This window comes from Streptopelia decaocto (genome assembly GCF_964273445.1).
Source record: "Streptopelia decaocto genome assembly, chromosome: 10".
In the NCBI taxonomy this organism is placed as follows: Eukaryota; Metazoa; Chordata; class Aves; order Columbiformes; family Columbidae; genus Streptopelia; species Streptopelia decaocto.
Window position 1 is genome coordinate 20,808,159 of NC_138665.1, and position 20,393 is coordinate 20,828,551.

At 60.3% G+C, this 20,393-nt stretch overlaps 1 protein-coding gene across 2 annotated transcripts in view; it reads right to left on the reverse strand.

Moving 5' to 3' along the window:
* Positions 1 to 20,393, reverse strand: part of STARD8 (StAR related lipid transfer domain containing 8) — a 53,502-nt gene that overhangs the window by 20,414 nt on the left and 12,695 nt on the right. Inside the window, exon 1 of one of the 2 annotated variants that reach the window (XM_082061644.1) lies at positions 17,101 to 17,295. The exons of the other annotated variant lie outside the window; for it this stretch is intronic. The gene's annotated coding sequence lies outside the window, so the exon portion shown is untranslated. Of the gene's footprint in view, positions 1 to 17,100; positions 17,296 to 20,393 lie in introns of those variants that run through there. 2 annotated transcript variants of the gene reach the window in all.

Below are 20,393 nucleotides of genomic sequence, written 5' to 3' on the forward strand. Positions count from 1 at the left end.
GGGTCAGGGGTTTCGGCTGGGGTTCAGGACACCAGGGCAGGTCGGGAGGAGCTGGCACGTGGCGCAGCCACCACGCTGTCACCAGCTTGGCTGACTGGGAGCATGAAAAAGGCGTCAGGTCCGCCATACCCACTGCATCTGAAGCCAGGAGCAGAGGGCTAGGAAGAAAAGCTCCACACAACGATCCAAACCCCAGCTGTGCTGTGTCACATCCATTTCCCCTCTCCTTCCTCTCAGCACAGCCGCACCCTCAGCACTTGGCCTGATTTTTTCTCAGGGGCTCGGGGCTCACAACACAAGCGGCTCCAGCCCTGCCCAGCCCGCGCTCCTGGCACAGCAGAAGATACAGGTCATTCCAAGGGGAAAAAAAAGGTAAAGGAAAATCTAGTCCGTTTTGTAAGAAAAGGGGAAAAAAAAGCTTAACAACAAAACAAACTACACCTCCTAACCCTTCCCTCACCCTGCAGCGTCAGAGCCAAAGCAAACTGACTCACTGCAAAGGAAACGCTGTTTTCAAGAAATGTCCGACAAGAAGAAAGGTCACTTCACAGACTTTCCCATCTCCCCCAAAGAGCGCGTGCTGGCTCAAACCTCGACAGGATGGAAACGCAAAGCTGGGACCCGAGCAGACTCACCATGGCAGAGGTGCTAATCCTGGCTTTGCTCATTGGAAACCATGGATTCATTGTAGAAAAAAATATCAGCATGGCCACCAGCCTCCATGACCCCCGCAGCCCCCGGGCCATCCAGCGCGGGGCACTCCTGGCCACGGACCCTCCTGCCGGCGGTCAGCTGCACATCGCCAATTTTTCCACGCGGGACGATCGTTCCGAGCTAATCCAACGTGCCCGCATTGACCCAGCCATCGCGCCTCTCGCTCGAAGCAGACGGGACGGCCCCGGGCGCGCAGGGCTGAGCTGGGGGAACGGCGGGGGGGCCGGGGGGAGCGCAGCACGCAGGCTCACTGCTCCCGTCAGCCCTGCCCCACTGCGGACAGGGCACGGCCCCCAGCAGCCTCCTGCAGCCACACTGCTGGGCCCTGCGGACAGCGGGCACCAGGTGTCCCAGAGCAGGGACACCAAGGTGGCCGTGGGTAGCACACGATGCTCATTCCAGCCAGGTGGGCAGCAGCTTTCAATTGCAACTGGAGAAATGAGACACTGACGTGCTGCTCAGGAGGTGATGCTGCTCAGGGGGAGATGATGCTCAGGAGGTGATGCTGCTCAGGGGGAGATGCTGCTCAGGAGGTGATGCTGCTCAGGAGGTGATGCTGCTCAGGAGGTGATGCTGCTCAGGGGGAGATGCTGCTCAGGGGGAGATGCTGCTCAGGAGGTGATGCTGCTCAGGAGGTGATGCTGCCCAGGGGGAGATGCTGCCCAGGGGGAGATGCTGCCCAGGGGGAGATGCTGCCCAGGGGGAGATGCTGCCCAGGGGGAGATGCTGCTCAGGGGGAGATGATGCTCAGGAGGTGATGCTGCTCAGGGGGAGATGCTGCTCAGGGGGAACCTTCCTGCCGGGCTGCACTTCATTGGCTCCAGGCTCTGGGAGCGGCGCTGCCTTGCAGTGAGCTGGGAAGGGGGAAATTGATGGAGACCCCCAAACCACCTCTGCCATCCCACCAAACAGTGACTAAACAACCTCCAGACCTTAAAGCTCAGCTGAGCAGCTGCTCTTGGTCAGTGTTTGCAGCCCGTGGGGGGTGCCGCCACTCGCAGCCGTGCAGGGCAGTGACCACAACCGTCCCCATGGGCAGGAGCCAGGCTGGGAATTCCGGCAGCTAAGGCTGATCCAGCATAAATCACCCAGTCCTTCGAGATACCAAAGAGGACTAAAAGCTTTGGAAGAAGACCGTTCAAGGACGAGACAAGGAGCACCTGCTGTCTGAGACACATGGATTTAATAGCCCAATTTTCTACCAATTCATGGTCTGCACTCAACCCACCAGCGCTTTGCCCTGCCCTGGGACTGCTCCGGCACTGCGCTCGGGCAGGACTCCTCTGAGCTGGGCGGGCTGATGGGAGCTGAGGGAAACGGCTTCTTGCTTGGGCTGACACAGGATTAGTGTCCATAACGAAAAGTACATTCTCTGTAACTGCAAACCTTGGAGAGGAGCGGGTGGTGAATGCATCTGTGAGCAAACCTTGGAGAGGAGCAGGAATGCATCTGTGAGCAAACCTTGGAGAGGAGCGGGTGGTGAATGCATCTGCGAGCAAACCTTGGAGAGGAGCAGGAATGCATCTGCGAGCAAACCTTGGAGAGGAGCGGGTGGTGAATGCATCTGCGAGCAAACCTTGGAGAGGAGCAGGAATGCATCTGCGAGCAAACCTTGGAGAGGAGCAGGAATGCATCTGTGAGCAAACCTTGGAGAGGAGCAGGAATGCATCTGTGAGCAAACCTTGGAGAGGAGCGGGTGGTGAATGCATCTGCGAGCAAACCTTGGAGAGGAGCGGGTGGTGAATGCATCTGCGAGCAAACCTTGGAGAGGAGCGCGATGGAAACACCCGCACAAGCAACAGCAGTCGCCTCACAGATGGGGAGGCGTCTCCACGGTCATTCCAGTTACCAGCGACCATGTGTGGAACTTCCACCAACACAGGAGGAGTCAAGAGCTGCTTCCAAATGTGATCTCACGGCGCAGCGATGCCGGGAAGTCCCGGCTGGGGCAGCGGTGCTGCTGCTGGCGAGCTGCAGGGCTGCTGCCCTCGGCTCACTGCACACACCGCTCGCTGCCCGGGCACCACACAGACCCCGCGCTTCACGGGATCCTTGAGCCCGGAGGTCTTGATCCTCTGGGGGCTGAAAGCAAGCACGCTCTTTGCAAAAAGAGTATTGCTAAAAACAAGCTGGCGGTGGACTTAGTCAACCGGTAACAAATAACAACCATATTTTAGAGTGAAAAAGGCCTTTCTGTGCACATCTTACAGTTGACACCAAACCCCGCTGCCGCTGCAGGTGCGGGACGGTGGTGGCCAAGGCTGGATCCCTGCAGGGACACACACCAGCGGTGCCGGGCGAGGTGTCGGGGGCACAGGCGAGTGCCACAAACACGTCCTGCCCTGAAACAGCCTCCCCCTCCACAAGGGGATTTTGGTCTGGCTCTCCTCAGGAAAAGCCGCTTCCAGCACTGTCCCCGGCCAGACCTTCCTGTCATTAACACTGCCATGGCGCCAGAGAAGGAAACCAGACCGCGAGCTCCAGCTGCAGCAGAGGAGCAGCAGCCGCCCCCGGGGTCTCCAGCAGCCAACATCTGGAGGTGGGACTGGAGGGAGCAGAGAGGCTCTGCCGGCTCCGGAGCGATGGCAGAGGCAGCCAGGCGTCCCCTGGGCTGCAGCAAACCAAAGTGCCGTCCAGAGAAGAGCCCGAGAGGGTCCCTGAACCCACTGCTCCCGCTGCGCCATGGAGAACGTCCCAGTGCCACCGTCCCCTTCGCCTCGGGGCCAAGGGGCTCCCCGCGTGCTCCGGGAACTGCTGCCCCGCGTGGCGCAAACCTGAGCTCTGCGGGGTCACCAGGACGAAGAGGAGACCACAACATGCCCCTCTCCCCACTGGAAGGAGATGGTGCTGGCGCTGGAGCCCAAGCTCCAGGTTGCCTTTTCTGCAGGCAGCTAACCAGAGCCGCTGCAGAGAGCACGCCAGCGGGCTTCGGGAGAAGCAGTTCTAAAGAATATCACGGTTTTGCAAAGAGACAAAGAAACATTTAAAACAAAAAATACAGAAGTCTCCTTGTCAGGAATGTGGGAAATGTCAGAGAATATTAGAAAACAGGACGCAAAAGCTGGCCTCAAGCGATGTTACAGACTCATACGCTGACCTGAGTCAAGATACTGTATCCCAATGGAAGAAACCCACAGGAAAGGCAGACGGGGCTCACCTGGCTTGGTCCCCACTGTGTGTCCCCAGTGCCGTCACCTCTGTCCCTCCGCCCTGCACCCCTTTCCCCGACACACCTCCCCACAGCCCACACCCAGCCTGGACCGCGGCCCCGTCCGCGTAACGGGGCTTTTTGGGGGGCGCTGAAGCGAGCGAAGCCCACGGGACATGGACGAGGAGCCTGGTCACGGCAGAGCGAGGACCCGAGGACGGGCAGCGGGAGCGGGATGAAGGACAGTCCTGCACCCCAGCCCTGGGCTGCAAGCAATAGCAAACCCTTCTCAGATAGTGGTAAAACGACCCTCTTCTTCAGTTCTGCTAACGAACCGAGTCCTGCCTGGCCTCCCGGCGGCGTGCAGGCGCAGGAGCTCGCAGCCCCGGCACAGCCGCCCCGGCACACGGAAGCTGCGACACCGAACCGCGGAGCCGGTGCCGGCACCACGGCCAGCGCAGTGGGGAGCAGAGCAAGAGCTCCAGGTCAGGGCCAGGAGAACCCAGGGGCTCGAGACTGCAGGAAGCCCTAATTCAACACACCGGCCCTTTGCAGCAGCAGCAAACAGAGGCCAGTTCCTGGCAAAGCAATGCCTTTTGGCAGGAACAGGCATGTTTTTCTCAGCTTCCCTTCCATGTGAAAGCCCCTGTGTAAGTAAAAGATTTGTCACAGCAAGACCTCCGCGGGGTTTCCTTGCCCAGCACAGCATTGCCCCAGAGCACAATGGTCTCGCCTGTGCTGGGACCCAGCGAGGAGCAGTCTGCTGTTAACGGGAGACAAACGCCCCTCCGACGAGCGGCTCATGCAGGGCAATGGAGGCTCCAGCCCATGCCTGATGCTTTCAAGGGGTTATGGCAGGAAAACCTTGCCCTAAAGGCAGTTACACGGGAACATCCACCTGCAGTCACACGGAGGAACCTCTCCCACAGCACGGGGGGCAGCCCACGGAGGAACCTCTCCCACAGCACGGGGGGCAGCCCACGGAGGAACCTCTCCCACTCCCACAGCACGGGGGGCAGCCCACGGAGGAACCCCTCCCACAGCACGGGGGGCAGCCCACGGAGGAACCTCTCCCACAGCACGGGGGGCAGCCCACGGAGGAACCTCTCCCACTCCCACAGCACGGGGGGCAGCCCCGCTCTCCCCATCGTTTTGGGGCAGGAGGAGCAAAGCAAAGGCTGGCGCGGTGCTCGCACGGGTCTCAGCTGGTGGGAACCCCGCCGCAGCGATTCCTGCCCAGCGCTCAAAGCCCGTACACCGGCGTGTCACAGGGTGAGGGACCTCGGCGGCATCGTCCCCGCTGCCTGCGCCCCAGAGCCCCCCGTCCCCCCGTCCTGTACATAACTGCTTTACATGGCAGCGTCTTACACACGTAAACTTCCCTGGCAGTCATCTCTGCATCTTTCAGAACGACACTTTAGAATGTTTGTATCTTCTCACACATGCGCCACCAGCATGTGGCAATTCTCCTGTTGATGTTTCCAAGGAAACCTTCGCCTCAGAAAACTTCTACCTTAGAGCTGCAGGCTAACGTCATTTGGGGTGAATCAATCAGCTCACATCCTTCTCGAACTCAGCCATGTCTGCTTCTGAGTCGCTAAGTTTTGACTCACACGCGCGTGTTTTCCAAAGGGACTCGAAGCCCTTAATTAACACTCGGCTTTCACGAGTGGTGAGAAAATCAAGCGCTGAGCTGCTTGGAGACAGCAGGCTGGGAAAGCCTCTGTCCCTGTCCCTTTGCTGGCCCAGCACGCGGCAGTCCCGCTCAGCCTCGGCAGCCTTGGGGGCAAACACCAGCCAGCACGGCCACTCGCTACCCGGCCCTGGCACAGCAGCCCCTGCCTTGCTTCTGTCCAAGTGCACAGACGCACAGATGCACGGATGTATGGATGCACAACGGCTTGCCTGCTGCTCAGCTGGTTCACTCCCCCAGCACCATCAGACAGGTTGAGCTGAAATTACCTGTGCTCATTTTCCCTTATTTCTTGTCCTCCTTTCCAAGCCCTGCCTGCCATTACTGTTCTCCCCTCTGGACAAGGAGCTGTTCCTGCTCCCTTCCCATGGACGGCCCCAGGAGATGAGCAGCTCACCTTAGATACCGGGGAAAGCACTGTCAGAGCTGCTGGTGCATCATCCGATACTGCGATGGGCTTAGGAGCCTGGCCAAGAAACAAGAGCACCTCAATAATCCGCAACACACAGACTTACGCAATGCCGAGCTATATTTATCTGCGCTGTCTCCATGCTGCCAGGAGCATTCACCAGCACAGCTCCTGCTCCGCGGGTGCACGCACCTCCAGAGAGCGGGTCCCCTTCCCGGAGGTGACGCTGCCAGCGCAGCCCAGGGACAGCCCGGGGCTCTGTGTCCACATGCAGGTGGGGATGGGATCTCAGAGGCAACCAGGGTGGGCTGGTCCTGCCAACACAGATGTTCCTAATCCACCATGTTTTCCTCCTCTCTATGGAGACAAAGTGTCAGTGAACCTTATCAAATGCTAATCACTGAGACTTCTGATCTCATTATCCCCTTGCCATCTCTGACAGATGTGGCCAAATCAGAGACGTGAGACATGGGCACCTTTCGCAGGACCTGGGGGACCTCGGTCTCACCTCAAAACGAGAGGTTCCAGCCCAAACACAGCTCTGAGGGCAGAACAGGGGCTGCCCTTGCAGTGCTGGCCGAGCCGGCGGTTTGCACAGCAGAGAAGGGGCAGGAAGGAAGAGCGTCAAACCGCAGAGCGCTGCCAAGCGCTTGGCGCTGCTTCCGCCACGGCCCCGCAGCACCGAACGAGCAAACAGCTGCGGCTCCACATCCCGTGAGGAACATTCACAAAAACATGCTCCATTCATGCAAAAATATAATTAAAACAAAATCCATACTGCTGAAGCAGGTGGGGAAGCTGTGGAGAGCAGGGGCAGAGCAGCACCGCTGCCGGGCTGTGCCCCAGCCCCGGGGACAGCGTGACCCCGGCACGGCTGCCGGCGCAGCGGGGAGAGCTCTGGGCACACCCAGCTCCTCCAAACAGCCTCTGCCAGCAGAGAATCCGCCCCGAATCCAGCCCAGCTCCCGCTGCCCGAGCCCGGCCAGCCTGCTGCAGCTGCGGGCACCCAGCGCCCTGAGCAAGGGCAAGGGCACGGCCAGCAGCACCGAGCCCGGCCAGCCTGCTGCAGCTGCGGGCACCCAGCGCCCTGAGCAAGGGCAAGGGCACGGCCAGCAGCACCGAGCCCGGCCAGCCTGCTGCAGCTGCGGGCACCCAGCGCCCTGAGCAAGGGCAAGGGCACGGCCAGCAGCACCGAGCCCGGCCAGCCTGCTGCAGCTGCGGGCACCCAGCGCCCTGAGCAAGGGCAAGGGCACGGCCAGCAGCACCTGTGCCCGGGGAGCACGGCGGGTGCCACGAAGCCTGGGCTGGTCGGCAAATTCTGGCTTTCCTCTTCTCGATCCCTTCCATCCCGCGCTACGTGTCCTGCCGCCACCACGGGGATCACCCCGGAGACTCATCAGACAGGACGGGACAGGGAGTGACAGGGGCACCTCACACACCTCCGACCCTGCCTGAGCAGCAGCTGCTGCCCACCGGACACCGGCACGTCCTCGCTCAGTCCTGCCACTGCCAGGGGACCCCCAGTGCCACCCGCTGCAGCTCGGTGTCACCATGGAGCTGAGGCACCCTGAGCAGAGCAGCAGAGGAGCAGGGGAGCGCGCAGACCAGCATCCACCCCCATGTCCCAGGGCAGCCAGGCAGAGACGAGCACCAGGACCTGCAGTGCGGAGCTCCTGGGGACCCCCAGGGAACCCAGATGGGTTGGGGGACACCTGGGACAGCTGGCACAGACAGCACCGTGCCACCCACAGCCAGGATGAAGAGGCACGTGTCCCTCTTGTGGCAGGTGTCCTCGCTCCGAGGACCACGTCTCACACCTTCCCTACAAAGCAGAACTAAAGGAGAAGGAATAAACCCAAGAGTGCAGGTTTGTTTTCCCAAGGGGGGTCTTGGAGAACAGCAAATATCACAGCTGTACCAGCTGGGGACACACACAAGGCTGCTCCCCGCTCCCAGCACCCACACCTGTGCTGCAAAGCGCAATTTCCAGCTTTTCACCATCAAAACACAGGTTCCACCCACCACGGTCTTAGCAGGCAGCAACGGGAGGTGAGAGCAGCCTCCTGTTCCACCAGCAAACACGTCTGTCAGATCCGCAGCAGCCATTCAAGAAGCAGCCCGCTGCCTTCTTCACTCACATGCCCTATTCAACCATTCTGTGTTAAACTTAATTCATACCTTTTTGCTTTCCGAATCAAACACTTAACATCAGAGCTAACAGTCTGCCAGCACTGGGGTGTGTTCAAGCAGAAGTGGCACCAACCGGTCCCTCCAGGCAGAGTCCAGTGTGAAGAGCGGCCATGAGCTGGGGAGTGTGAGCATCCCTGGGGCAGCGGGTGCTGCCGTGGGAGCCCGCAGAGACAGCTCCAGTGAGCCCCGGACATTGCCAGAGGACACCTACAAACCCCGGCGCTCCCCCCTCGTGGCCAGCAGCATCGCGTGGCCAGGACCACTGCTCCTGGGGTTGCCAGAGCCGAGCAACATTACCGGTGGCCCCGGCAGAGACAGGGCCAGGAGCCAACATGAAACAATGAAAACCATTTACAGAGCAGGAAGCTGCATCTGCTGGATGAAACGCTATCTTCAAACAAGACGTGTTTGGATAACTCCAGTTTCATAACTCGCCTCTTCCGATGTTAGGAAATCACAGTAATAAAAAGAAAACAAAATGGGGGAGAAGAAACTTGGCAAGGGGAACAATGGGAGAATTGCTTGAGCCCCAGCACTGCCTCGGAGCTGAGCCCAGCCCACGAGGGACCGGGACCCGGCCCAAGCACAGAGCTCTGCTCAGATATCAGTGGGAAGAAGAGTTAACTCTGCTCGACAGACATCAAGAGCACCGTGAATTTTGATTATCTTATGTATTACGGCACTTGCTTGATTTTTTTGTTTTGTTTTTATCAGAAATCAAAGCCATCTTGGGGAAGGGAACAGATAGAGGTGGTCAGCAATGAGCCTCAGCCTTGAGCTCCAGCAGCACTTACCTCCATCCTCTCAAAGGTGATGGAACGGATGGTCTGAAAGGGTGCAAAGGGCTGACAGGTCAACTTTTCTTGGCGTTGACCACTTCTTGGGCAAAAGCAGCTCTTTCCTGGGGTTAGCAGTGCTGCATTACAGTGAAGATAAACCTGCCTGCTTCATAAATTCCTAACGCTAACCTCAGAACCCCACAGACGTTAGAGAAGGACTTAACGGTGTCTTAGCAGGTCAGTGCTCAGCAGGGAGAAGACAAACACGAGGGCTCCTCAGCTCCAAGCCCAGGGCAGCTGCTCTGACCCAGCACCGCGGGCTCCCACCAGAGCTCTGCCCGAGCAGCGAGCCCGGCGCGGATCCACACGAACCAGGGCCGTGCAGGGATTGCAGAGGCAGGGCTGGCTAATGGGATTTTGCTCCTATTTTTAAACACTGAGGCTTTAGTGTAAACCAGGGCCTGCTGCTCCACCGGCAGCTTCACACCGTTCTGTTTGCTCGGACCCATCCCCGCCAACGGGTGTTTGTGTCCCCGACACCGCGCACGCTGCCGGGACCCCGCTCGTCACCCCGGCCGTCCCACAGCTGCCACCTCCAGCAATCCAGGACAAGGAGCCAAAAGCTGAGGTCACTCGGCTGGGGCCACCAGCCCCCTCCCCAGCACCCACCTCCTCTCCCCACCATCCCCAGTCCAAATATAAACTTGCTTACAGGAAATGCCTTAAAGAAAAGGCACCTCCCTGCATCCCAAAGAATGCCCAGAAAATAAACTGTCTCTGGACATGAAGGAAATGGCTTTTTTTTTTTTTTTAAATCACACTGCAAAGCAGCTTTAACCGTTTCAGCCCCCGCTGCAAACCCGGCCACCCCGGCCTTCGGAGCTGTGTGCGCTCCAGGGGGCGATGCCAGAACCACCTCTTGCCAGAGGTCCCTGCGTCCTGGCACCATCACCAGAGCTTGAGCAAAAATGGTCCAAAATCCATAACCCCAATGCAAACTCTGTTTCTGACAAGGAAAAGGCAAAGCGGCGTGTGCCGGGCCAGCCCGCAGCCCCCAGCAACACCAGCCCCCAGCGCCGCGTCTGCTCCGGGCCGGGTGGGCACACGGCGACAGATGGAGGCTTAGGAGGTACAAACGCTGCTTTCATGCCAACGGCCCTACACAACACACGAGGAAGAAGAAAGTGAAGAAATTCGGGAGGTGCAGGACACAGAGAGGCAGCTGTCTGAGAACAGCTGGCCAAGGAGGCTCCAGAGCAGGGACAGGAGATGCAAGGAGACGAGAGCAGAGCTCGCCCTCCCCAGTCCCTCCAGGGACCCAGGGCATCTGGCATCCCAGGAGAGCCCTGGGACCAGCACACCAGCACGGTGGCACCGGCACCGCCGAGGGCACCAGGCACTGCCGGAGCTGCTGGAGACGAACAGCAGTGCGGCAGGACCAATAGAAAATAACTTGGTGGCAGGACCTGGTAGCATCCCCGTGTGTTCACAGGTCACAAACTGTTTACAGAGAAACTGAATTCTCTGCTGTCCCACTTCTCCAAAGAAGAAAGCTGAGGCAGCCTCTCCCGGAGCAGCACCAGGAGCAAAGCCAAGAGCGCAGCCCAGCTCCCTGCGCTCGCAGAATCACTTCCCTTGTCACCGGACCACAACGCCTCCCTAAACGTGCCCCTTCAAAAATGTATACTCAGGGCTTTAAGTCTGAGATGCACAAAGTAGTTTGATACAATTCAGCTGCTGTTGCAAAATGCCTGGAATAGTTGTTTTGTGTTGTTCTGAGGCAGGGGGCTGGCGCGGCGGTGCCGCAGAGCCGCAGAGGTGCTGGGCTGGCCGTGGGAGGGGAAGGGGAAGCAGCGGGGTCAGCTCGCACTGCGCTGGAGCGGCAGTGGCCGGCGGAGCAGTCGGGGCGCAGCGGGAGATCACACCCGCCTCCCGAGAACACACAACTCCTGCTCAGCCCCTGCCTTCTTGCCCTGTCCATTGAGGTGATCAGCACTGACCCGTGCAGAACAAGAGCCTCGGGAGCTGGCAGTGCTCCTGGAGCGCGGCACCCCGTGCTCTGGAGAGCTCTGCAGGACGCAGGGTCCAGGAGAGCAGGATTGTGCGAGGACGTCCAGTGCTCAAGTCAGCATTGTGGTACCTGAAGCCTCTGGAGATGCCCACACGGAAGGTGTTAAGGAAGAGCAACCACACAGCAGAGCCGGGAGATGTCCCGTCCGGCTGACGGCGGCAGTTTTGAGGACGGACATCCCCAGCAGCTGGATCTGCAGCACCATGAACAGGCACATGTGGGAACGCAGCCCTGGCTGGACGAACCGGGGGAGGCCCAGCGATCCCCCTGCTGCACTGTGTCTGGGATACATAAAATAAAAGCAATAAAAGCCCCTCTAAACCAAAAGAGCAAAAACTTCCCGTCAGAACTGCTGTGTGCGCTTGTCACTGCTGCGGCCGGAGCGGGGCAGCCGGGGTCCCGCCGCCCTCACCTCGGGATGGGGAGCGCGGTGTGAGCAGAGAGCCCCGCGGCTGCCCAGGGGCTGGGGGCTGGTGCCACTGCCCCGTCCCTACCTGCTTGTCCCCGCATCCCCAACACCCACGCTGGCTGGGCACAGCTGGCACCTCGGGTGACCCCGCCACGGACCCTGTGCTGCGCTGGAGGGCAGGAAACACTGCAACGTCCTACAGCAGCCCTTGTAAATCACTGATCTGGACTTCAGCTCCATTTCCGCAGTGCCTGTCCTGCTCCCAGCAGCGTTACAGGGTGGCCACAGCACCCACCCATCCTCCCAGCACGATGAGGCTCTGGGCAGACAAACAGCAGATGTTCAAGTACCTTCCTCTGCGGAGCTGCCGCTGCTGATGTCTGGTGCACCATAGAAACTACTCAGGCCATATAACTGTCCCTCAAGAAATGTTCCCTGCCCAAATTAGTAACAGAAGATCAGAATCAGAAGCATTTCTCACAGAAGATAAAAAGATTTGGAGATGGGCACAAGGATGCAGAATGAAACACAAGGGAGATAAGCGCTGGCACAGCCAGGCTGGCTCTGCCACGGCCCCGCAAGACAACGCTCTGTCCCCATCACAGGCGAAGGGTCCCTGGGCTGCAGGGGGACGGGATGGGACGAGGAGACCCAGGCAGGGCAATGGGCACTCTGGCACACGGCAGGTAACGGTCACCTCTCTTCTCATGTGCAACCTCAGGCATGCTCAAGTCCTTCAAAGCCTTTTTGTTTTTTTAATAGAAGCCCATTATTTTTCACTGGGTGAGAACCGCTGCTTCCTAAGTTCTTGCTGCTGCTGCGGCACCACCGCAGCTTCACCCAGGACTTCGCTCCGGGGTCCCTACGGCCATTAGGTGCCCATCCCCGGAGGGGCTCTCACCGGGGCCACCCTCCCCAGGAGGTTCAGCACCGGGGAGCAACGCCCTGCCTGGGAAACGGCGCGAGCACCGGCCCTGGCTGCCCAGACGTCCTGCTCTTGCCCAATGGCCGTGATGAAACAAGGTCAAGTGTGCTCTGAGTCACCGCGGAGTGTCCCTGTCCCGCAGCCTCGTGACACCCCCGCCTGCCACTGCTGCGGCCAGTTCCAGTTTCGCAGGGAGCAGCAGAGGGAACGGACCCCCAGCCACCCCTGTGTCCTGTCTCCGCTCTCCCTGCGCTCCCCCCGCAGCCCCACTGCCAGCCACCCCACTGCGGACACTGCTCCCTGCGGGGGACAAAGGGCTGGGTGTGGGACAGGGCCCCTGGTCCCCTGTCCCCCTGCACAGTTGCACAGGAGGCTGGCAGCGCAGAGACAGATCCCTTCACGCTGCGGATTTACTGCCCCGGCTCCACAAACACCCGGTTTCCAGCTGGCAGCTGCCGTGGGGCCGTGGGTTTGACCTCATCCCCCCAGCGGCTGGAGCCCCCACAACGGCGCGGTGGGAGCGTTTTGTTACCAGTCCTACAAGGAATGGGGAGAGAGCGTGACTGCTCTGTGCTGCACCAGACAAAAGCGCATTCAGAAACCCAACTTGTGCCCTTGAGAGCAGCGAAAGTGTTCTTGTCAAATTAATTGGGGGGGAGGGAGAAATGGCGAATAGAAGCCCCATCGTGTACCTTTGCAAATAAATGGTACTTGGTCAGCAGCACACTTGCAGGTCGGATGCACGCTGTCCCGCTGCCACCTGTGCGGAGTCCAGCACAGGCTCCTGCAGGTGCAGCCACCTCCTGCAATAGTGGCATTGATCACTTGTGCCCTGGAGCTCCGAACAGCGGTCCCGAGGCTGCTCCGGCACGCACGGCGCGGCTGGGAGCGCCCGGAGGCACGGGCTCTGCAGCCACACGCACACCCTGCACTCCACGCTTTCACTCCCCGATGAAGTGCAGGAACCCCCGGGACACCCTGGCTCCGGCGCTGAGCCCCAAGGGCCAGCAGTGTGACATCCCAGAAGGGGACCCTGCCTGCTCTCACCCCACACGCAGCAAAGCAGCCCCAAGGCTGACGCTACCTCCATCCTAGTGACGTTACCTCCATCCTAGTGACGTTACCTCCATCCCAGTGATGTTACCTCCACCCCAGTGACGTTACTTCCACCCCAGTGACCACCCCAAGCTCCCGGTGCCATCCCTGCACCGAGCACGGCACTGGCAGGCACAGCAGTGAGCATTTCCCACTGGCTTAGCTGCCAAACCCCACACATCTGCTCGACCCGGCTCAAAGAGACTCTGCAAGGGACCAGCCTGCACCTCAGCAGCTGCACCTCATGTGCACAAGGTGTGACACCAAACCACAGCCTGGCCACCAGGTTTTGGTGACCCCAAGTTCCCCCTGACCAGTGGCAGCAATTTGTCACGCAGACCAGGACACCTCAGTAGGACCCAGGAGATGGACACCAGGAAGACAAAGAAGAGGATGGTTGAGCTCAGCCACGGGGCAGCACAAGGAACTCAAGCTGGCAACGTGACTCTGTGCAGCGGGCCACAGGACGGCTGAGCCCCTGGGGAAGGTCTGCCAAGCTGCTGTGCCTGTCACAGCCCGTTCCCAGTGCCAGCCGTTAACGTTTACTCTGCCTGTGACTAGCAACGGGTGACAAGTGCCCTTTTCTGATAAGGGAACCTTCAACTGGCTCGACAAACAGCTCCGCCGCTGCACGGGGCCGTGCCCACGTGGCGCGGGGACCCTGTCAATGATTAACTGAACCGCAGGGGCAGAGCGGCGGGTTGGCGAGATACCCGCCCGGGGTGTCACAGCTCAGCAACCAGGGTCAGGGGCTGGACACCCCGGGACCCGGCGGAAGCTGCATCCCGCGGGCTCGGGGTTGGCACCCGGGTCCCATCGGGGAGCACCAGGCAGAGGGACGAGTATGGAGCGGGCCAGCGTGGCTCTGCACCCCAACGGGCCTTAGCACAGAACACTGCAAACAACGCGCCAAATCAATCAGAAAGCAAACAGACAGCGAAAACCGGCAAGCCACCGCTTCCTGCACTGGAAAAAGAACTTCTTGCTGGAAACACAGGAGAAGACCCTGCCTCTTTAAATTTCTGTGCCCGGCCCTGGCAGCTTGGAAAAGTTAATATAATTATCCGGAGGTGACTTTCAGAAAGGCTCACACAGGAAGGGTTATTGTGGCTCAATCATTAACCGGGTGGGAGACCCCCGGCCTTGCAGGAATGTGGCTGGTGCTGCCAGCGCTGCCACTGCTCCCTGGAGCTCGGCTCAGGGCTCGAGGGACGAGCTCGGCTCAGAGGTTTAGGGATGAGCTTGGCTCAGGGCTCGAGGGACGAGCTCGACTCAGGGGTTCAGGGATGAGCTCGGCTCAGGGCTCGAGGGACGAGCTCGACTCAGGGGTTCAGGGATGAGCTCGGCTCAGGGGTTCAGGGATGAGCTCGGCTCAGGGCTCGACGGATGGCTCATCCCCACCAGCCGTGGCCACTGACCCGGGCAGCCTCCAGCCCCCCTCCAGCATGGCCTCTCTTCCAGGAAGGGTGTGAGGATGAAGGAAAGCTGAGAAATGCCCCGACTCAAATTCCACGCAGACACCCCCGCTGCCACACGTGCCTCAGCTCCCCGCTCGGCTGGCCCGGGCGGTGCTGGCAGCACCCCGGTTTGGGGTGTTGCTGCTCCAGGCAGCTCTCACGGGCACAGCACGGGCACAGCACAGGCCAGGCAAGAGCAGCGGCATCGCGGCTCTGCAGCCTCATGCTGCCCCCATAGCCCCGCACAGCCCAACACCCCGCTCAGCTTTCAGCCCTGGGCTCTGCCAAGATACTTCACCAAACCTGGTGGGCAGAGGGATGGAGCAATGTCTCCGTTATCAGGCTGGTGGAGATGGAAGGAGATGCCCGTGTTACCTGACGCACCGCTGGGCTGGGCTGGCATGCTGCCTGTATTTGGAGGATTAAACTCCCACAGACCTCTGAACGCAAAAGCCCTGCAAAAACCACGCAATATGCAAATTCAAGTCTGCAAACCCTTGCAACAGGCAAACTGTCTGGGGCTCTTCAAGGAACGACCGGTCTGAGGCAGGGGACTCGGTTCTCCTCTGCCGGCGATGGTTCCCCGGCTCCCACAGCTGCCCCTGCTGCTCACGGTCACACAGCGGCCGCTGCTGCGCCCTCGGGGACAGGGCAACCTTTCCGTCCCCTCCTTGGCTTTGAGAACCTTCACATCTTTTTGAAATTAGTACAGAAACCAAGGGGAAGTACTGAAGCGCCCTTAGGCAGAACCATATTTTGTTCTCTTACAAAACTAAATTGCTGGCAGCCTGTCCCATGCATATGTTTGGGTTTGGACGTTTGAGGCAATGCAGACAAGGAACGCTTAACAGAAGCACGATTGGATTTATTCAGTTGGTCTTTTATTAGAAAAGCATTTCTCGGAGGAAGCACAAGCACATGAAGCGAATGCAAGCGCCTCCTCAGAAGCCAGGTTTGAAACCTGCTCTGCATTGGGACTTGGATTTTTGTCACATAAGGAAATTACCGTCAGGCTTTTGGCACAAAGGTGGGGGCTGATTTTCTCCCTGCAAGAAGGGAGAGAGGCTGACGGGGTTTGAACGGAGCCGAGTTCCCAGCCCAGCTCCCTGCCAGGAGCTGCTGCGCCCGCAGCGCTGCCACCTCTCTGAACCATGCTTCGGTTAAAAGGGAAAAGGAAAAAGCACATTCATTGATAAGAACCAAAGTATGCACACGGAAAAGAATGCAGACTTCTGCCAATAACGTCATATGGGCTCCGACATCCTGTGACTGTACGAGGGTCTTTAAAAGAAGAGGCTCCTCTGCAGCAAGGAGCCGTTCTCAAACACAAACCACAGAACCGAACGCACAAAGAGCTGGTGTTTGATTTAGCCACGATCAAACAACCCTGAGAAAACAGCCTCTCACCTTGGCAGCACGCTCTGACAGATTACTGCTCGTTCTCAACGTGACAAACTACGCACGCATGGCAAACCCGTTTCTACCCAAGACAAAGGTCTCCATGAGAAATGATCGACTGGAAACACGTGCCCATGGCACCGAAATCCAGAACGCGGAGTCCAGCCTCCTCCCGCCACAGCGCAAGGGCCCGATCCGGAGCCTCCTGACGTCAATGCAGCTTTTCCATGAACTCACTGGCTCTCTGGATCAGACGGCAAATCTGCGCTTTGCCAGCCACCAATTTCACCGTCAGTAATCCCAGCTGGCGGAGCGCTGAAGAGGAGCCCTGAGACACCGTGGGCAGCCCAAAGCCCCCAGCCAGCCCATTTGCATCCCCCCGCCAGTTTAGCGACAGTTCTGCCGGCAGTGAATGTGCTGAAGGAGCCACCAGCCTCCCCGCCAGCCCCACCGGATTCACCCCACGCATGGCGGTGACTCAGCCTGGGAATGATGGGGACCCACCAACAGCTCGAGTGTGTCAGGAACCGTGTGCCAGCTCCGAGCCTCTCCTCCCCAGCTAAGGAAAGCCAGCTCGCACGGACACACGGACACCCCGCGCCGAGCAGCACAGAACCCCGACAGCAGTTCGCTGCCCCTGGGAGCAGCTCCTGGCAGCGCGGCCTGAGCAGCATCCTCCGGGGGGCCGGCGGCGGAGCGCGGCCGCGACCTTCCCAAATCCGCCCCTCCGCTGCCCTCTTGCCCCCCCACACCCCCACCCTACCCCCCATACAACGCCACACGGCCAGAGGACCCGCAGGTTCCTGCTTTACCTTCGGGCTGCGCGGCGCCTCCGCCAAGCCCGCGCGGTCCGAGGGGAGCTGCCGAGTCCCGCGGGCGGAGAGGAAGAGGAGGAGGATGAAGCGGGGGGCGGGGGGACCCTCGGCGCCGCCGCGGGCGGGCTCGGTGCGGGCCGGTGCCAGCCGCGGCTCCGGCCCTTGTCGGTGTGAGCTCGGCAGGTGCGGGGCCGGGACGCGGGTCCTGCCGGCTCCGCCCGCCCGGCTCCCGTCACCGCCCCCGGGTCCGCCCGCCGCCCGCCCCCGGGTCCGCCCGCCCCGCTCCCCCGGGTCCGCAGGGCCGGCACACGGAGCAGCAGGAGCCGCCAGCAGCGCTCCGGAGCCAAGGGGAACCGAAACGCGGGTCCCCAGCTCCCGGCTGCGAGGCTGAAGCTCCCGAGGCTTCGCCACGCACGGACAGGACAAACCGTGGAGCCACGTCAGCTGCAGCCTGGGGAAGGGGCTGCCACGACACGCATGAAACCCGGCACGACCTCAGCCCCCGTGCATGGTCCGCACTGTCCCCCCCGCTCCGCTTCCAGACCGGCAGCAGCAACTGCAGGGCCTGGCCTGGCCCCAGCTGCACTGGCAGCGTGGGCTGGGGCTGGCGGCTCCGGCACAGGGACACCGAACAGCTGCAACTGCCCCGACCCCCGGGAGGCTCCCTCGGGCTGTTCCCCCCAAGGACCAGCCCCAGGACGGTTTCTGGACTGACGCCCGGCTGTCCCCAGCTCTCCCTGCCCACCAAACAAAGCAAGTGGCAAAAGCAGGGCTGCAAGCTGCAGCAAGGCAGGGAGCGGAGCAGAGGCTGCTCCTGCAGGGCTTATTTCCCAAAAATCCTCCTCATGCTGCAGGGTTGTTTGCTGGTAGTTACTCCCCTGACAGGACAGGGCGAGGAAGATCCTTCCCCCAGAACACAGGTGTTTCGTGGCCTGCTTTCTGCATCCCAGGCCCGTGTGATGTCAGATGGGACCAGCCACAGACTGTGTGCAAGAGGGTGAAGAAGAAAATGGGGAATAGGGTCTGGAATAGAGAGGTTAAGATGAAAAAATAGTGTTTAAGGTGGACTTGAGGGAGGAACTTCGTGGGAAATGGGAGGCAAAGGGGCTGGAGGGCATAAAAGCACTAGCCTGAGAGCAGAATAAGCAGAGAGGAGTCAGAGCATGAGACAGACAGCAGGACAGCGAACACAGAGCATGGATGCAAAGCAAGGAGAGGCAGGCAATGTGATTTGGTGTGGGGATGGCCAGAGAAGCAGGAGAAACCAAGTACATTGTAAGGATGCCACAAACTTGCTTTTCTCTTGATACCACTGGCAGGGGTTGGAGTATTGCTCAAGCACCTTAACATGTGACGATCAGGGGGGGAAAAAAGAGGTTTTTCCATTGTTTTCATAGTCCAAGAGGCTTTTGATGCACTTCTCCTTCCTTCCCCAGCCCCAAACTCCTGACCCTCCTCCCACCAACCCCCAGACTGCCCTGTGCCCCCGCCACGGCCCTCGCCTCTGGAGGAAGGGGCACTCAGCACAAGCCTCTGAATGAGGCCCTTGTGGACTTGAAAGTCTTCCTAGAGCTTTGTGCAAAGGAGCCTCTCACCAGCCAGGGACAGGGGTGGCCGGGGGGTCAAGGGCTCCTGCTGCTGGGGAACAAGCAGCCGATGCCAGTTCTGCAATCAGCCACAGCGAAGGGAGCAACCGGTGATCTGCACTGGCGGAGATCGGTGGGAACTAAACCAAGGAGGGCTGGAGGCTGCGAGCACCTGCTATAGAGCCACAGGCAGACGAGGGGTCAGAAGGGATCGGAGTGTCAGGAACCCAGACGAGCCTCAAACCCCAAGTACCAACATCCACAAAGTGCTGCTCCCCAGGACCCAGGAGGGTGACAGAACGGGGTGGAGGGGAGCAAAACCTCTGGAAACAGGATGGGTGCAAAGCCCCGGGGTGCTGAGCACCACACCAGCACCCCAGGGGATGGCTTGGACAGATATTTCACTCTGGCCACATGAGTGGGAAAGCAACAGAGGCAGAAAGAAGTGGCACCGTTCCCAGCGTGGGGAGCGCGGCTGGTGAACGCTCACAGTGTGTGCTGCCGCGGGCACCAGCGCCGGGCGGCCCCAGCCACGCGGTGGTGGCCAGTGGAAAAATCACTCAGCTCACAGGAGGATTTCAAGCATTTTCCACCCATTTCCTCATGCAAAGCGGGAACAGGGAGGGCGTGGGGGCAGAGAGGCAGGAAATCTCCCGGAGACGCCGAGCTATAAACAGGCAGCACAGAGGGCAGGACCGACACGGCGGGTCCCACGCAGACCCCGCAGGCACACGCTCGCACCAGGAAAGCCGACACAGATGCTGGGAGGAGCAGAAATGGCGCATACCGCACGCTCCCCCCGCGCCACCCCCGTGAATGGGCGGCATTCACACCCCGCGATATTAATAGTTCCCAGCGTACTGCCGAGAAATGGCAGCACGCCCGCGGGCTCGCCTCCGGCCGCCCCGCCGCCTGCACAGGGCACTCCGTGTGTGTGTGTGTGTGTGTGTGTGTGTGTGTGTGTGTGTGTGTGTGTGTGTGTGTGTGTGTGCACACGCGTGTGCTCACACAGGCGCCCAGCGCAGGGATGAACGCTGCCTGCGCCCAGCACAGCCGCCAGCAGCTGCCAGGCAGAGGGAGCAGGGACGGAACGGGCTGGGACACGCTGCCCTGGGCAGGGCAGGAGGAACCGGGGCTGCCAGGGGGTGGACATGCCTGCCCAGCCCCGAGTAACCACCACCAGCAAGGGGAGAGGGAGTAGGGTGCTCCTAAAGGGTGACACTGAGAAGGGACAGGAAAAAAATCCAACAAAGGCCCTTTTGGGCTGGCTGGACACTAGGGAAAACATCAGGAAGGGTGAACAGGCTGCGGAGCTGCCTCGTCATCTCAGCAGAGAGGGTGGGGGACACCCGCTGCTTGGGACACCCAGACCTAAACCCAGTCACAGGCTCAAAGGAATGACCTTGGCCGGGTCCTTACAGGGGGCTGCAAACAGCACCACAAGCTCAGCAGGCAGACAGGGCTGAGCAAGAGGAGCCACCTCATCGTGCACCCAGGGAATGCCGGGCTGAATCCTGACCCGACATGGGCAGAGCACTGAGCACAGAGCCCGGCCCAGGCACCGACAGCACAAGCCACAGCCCCAAGCTGAAGGCATTTTTGGGCGAGCTGTTCCTCCCGTGGGCGCTGCAGCCCGGCTTCTGCTGCCTCCCCCCCTGCCAGCGCTCCAGGCGCAGGGCTGAGCTTTTCTCTCCCACGAACACT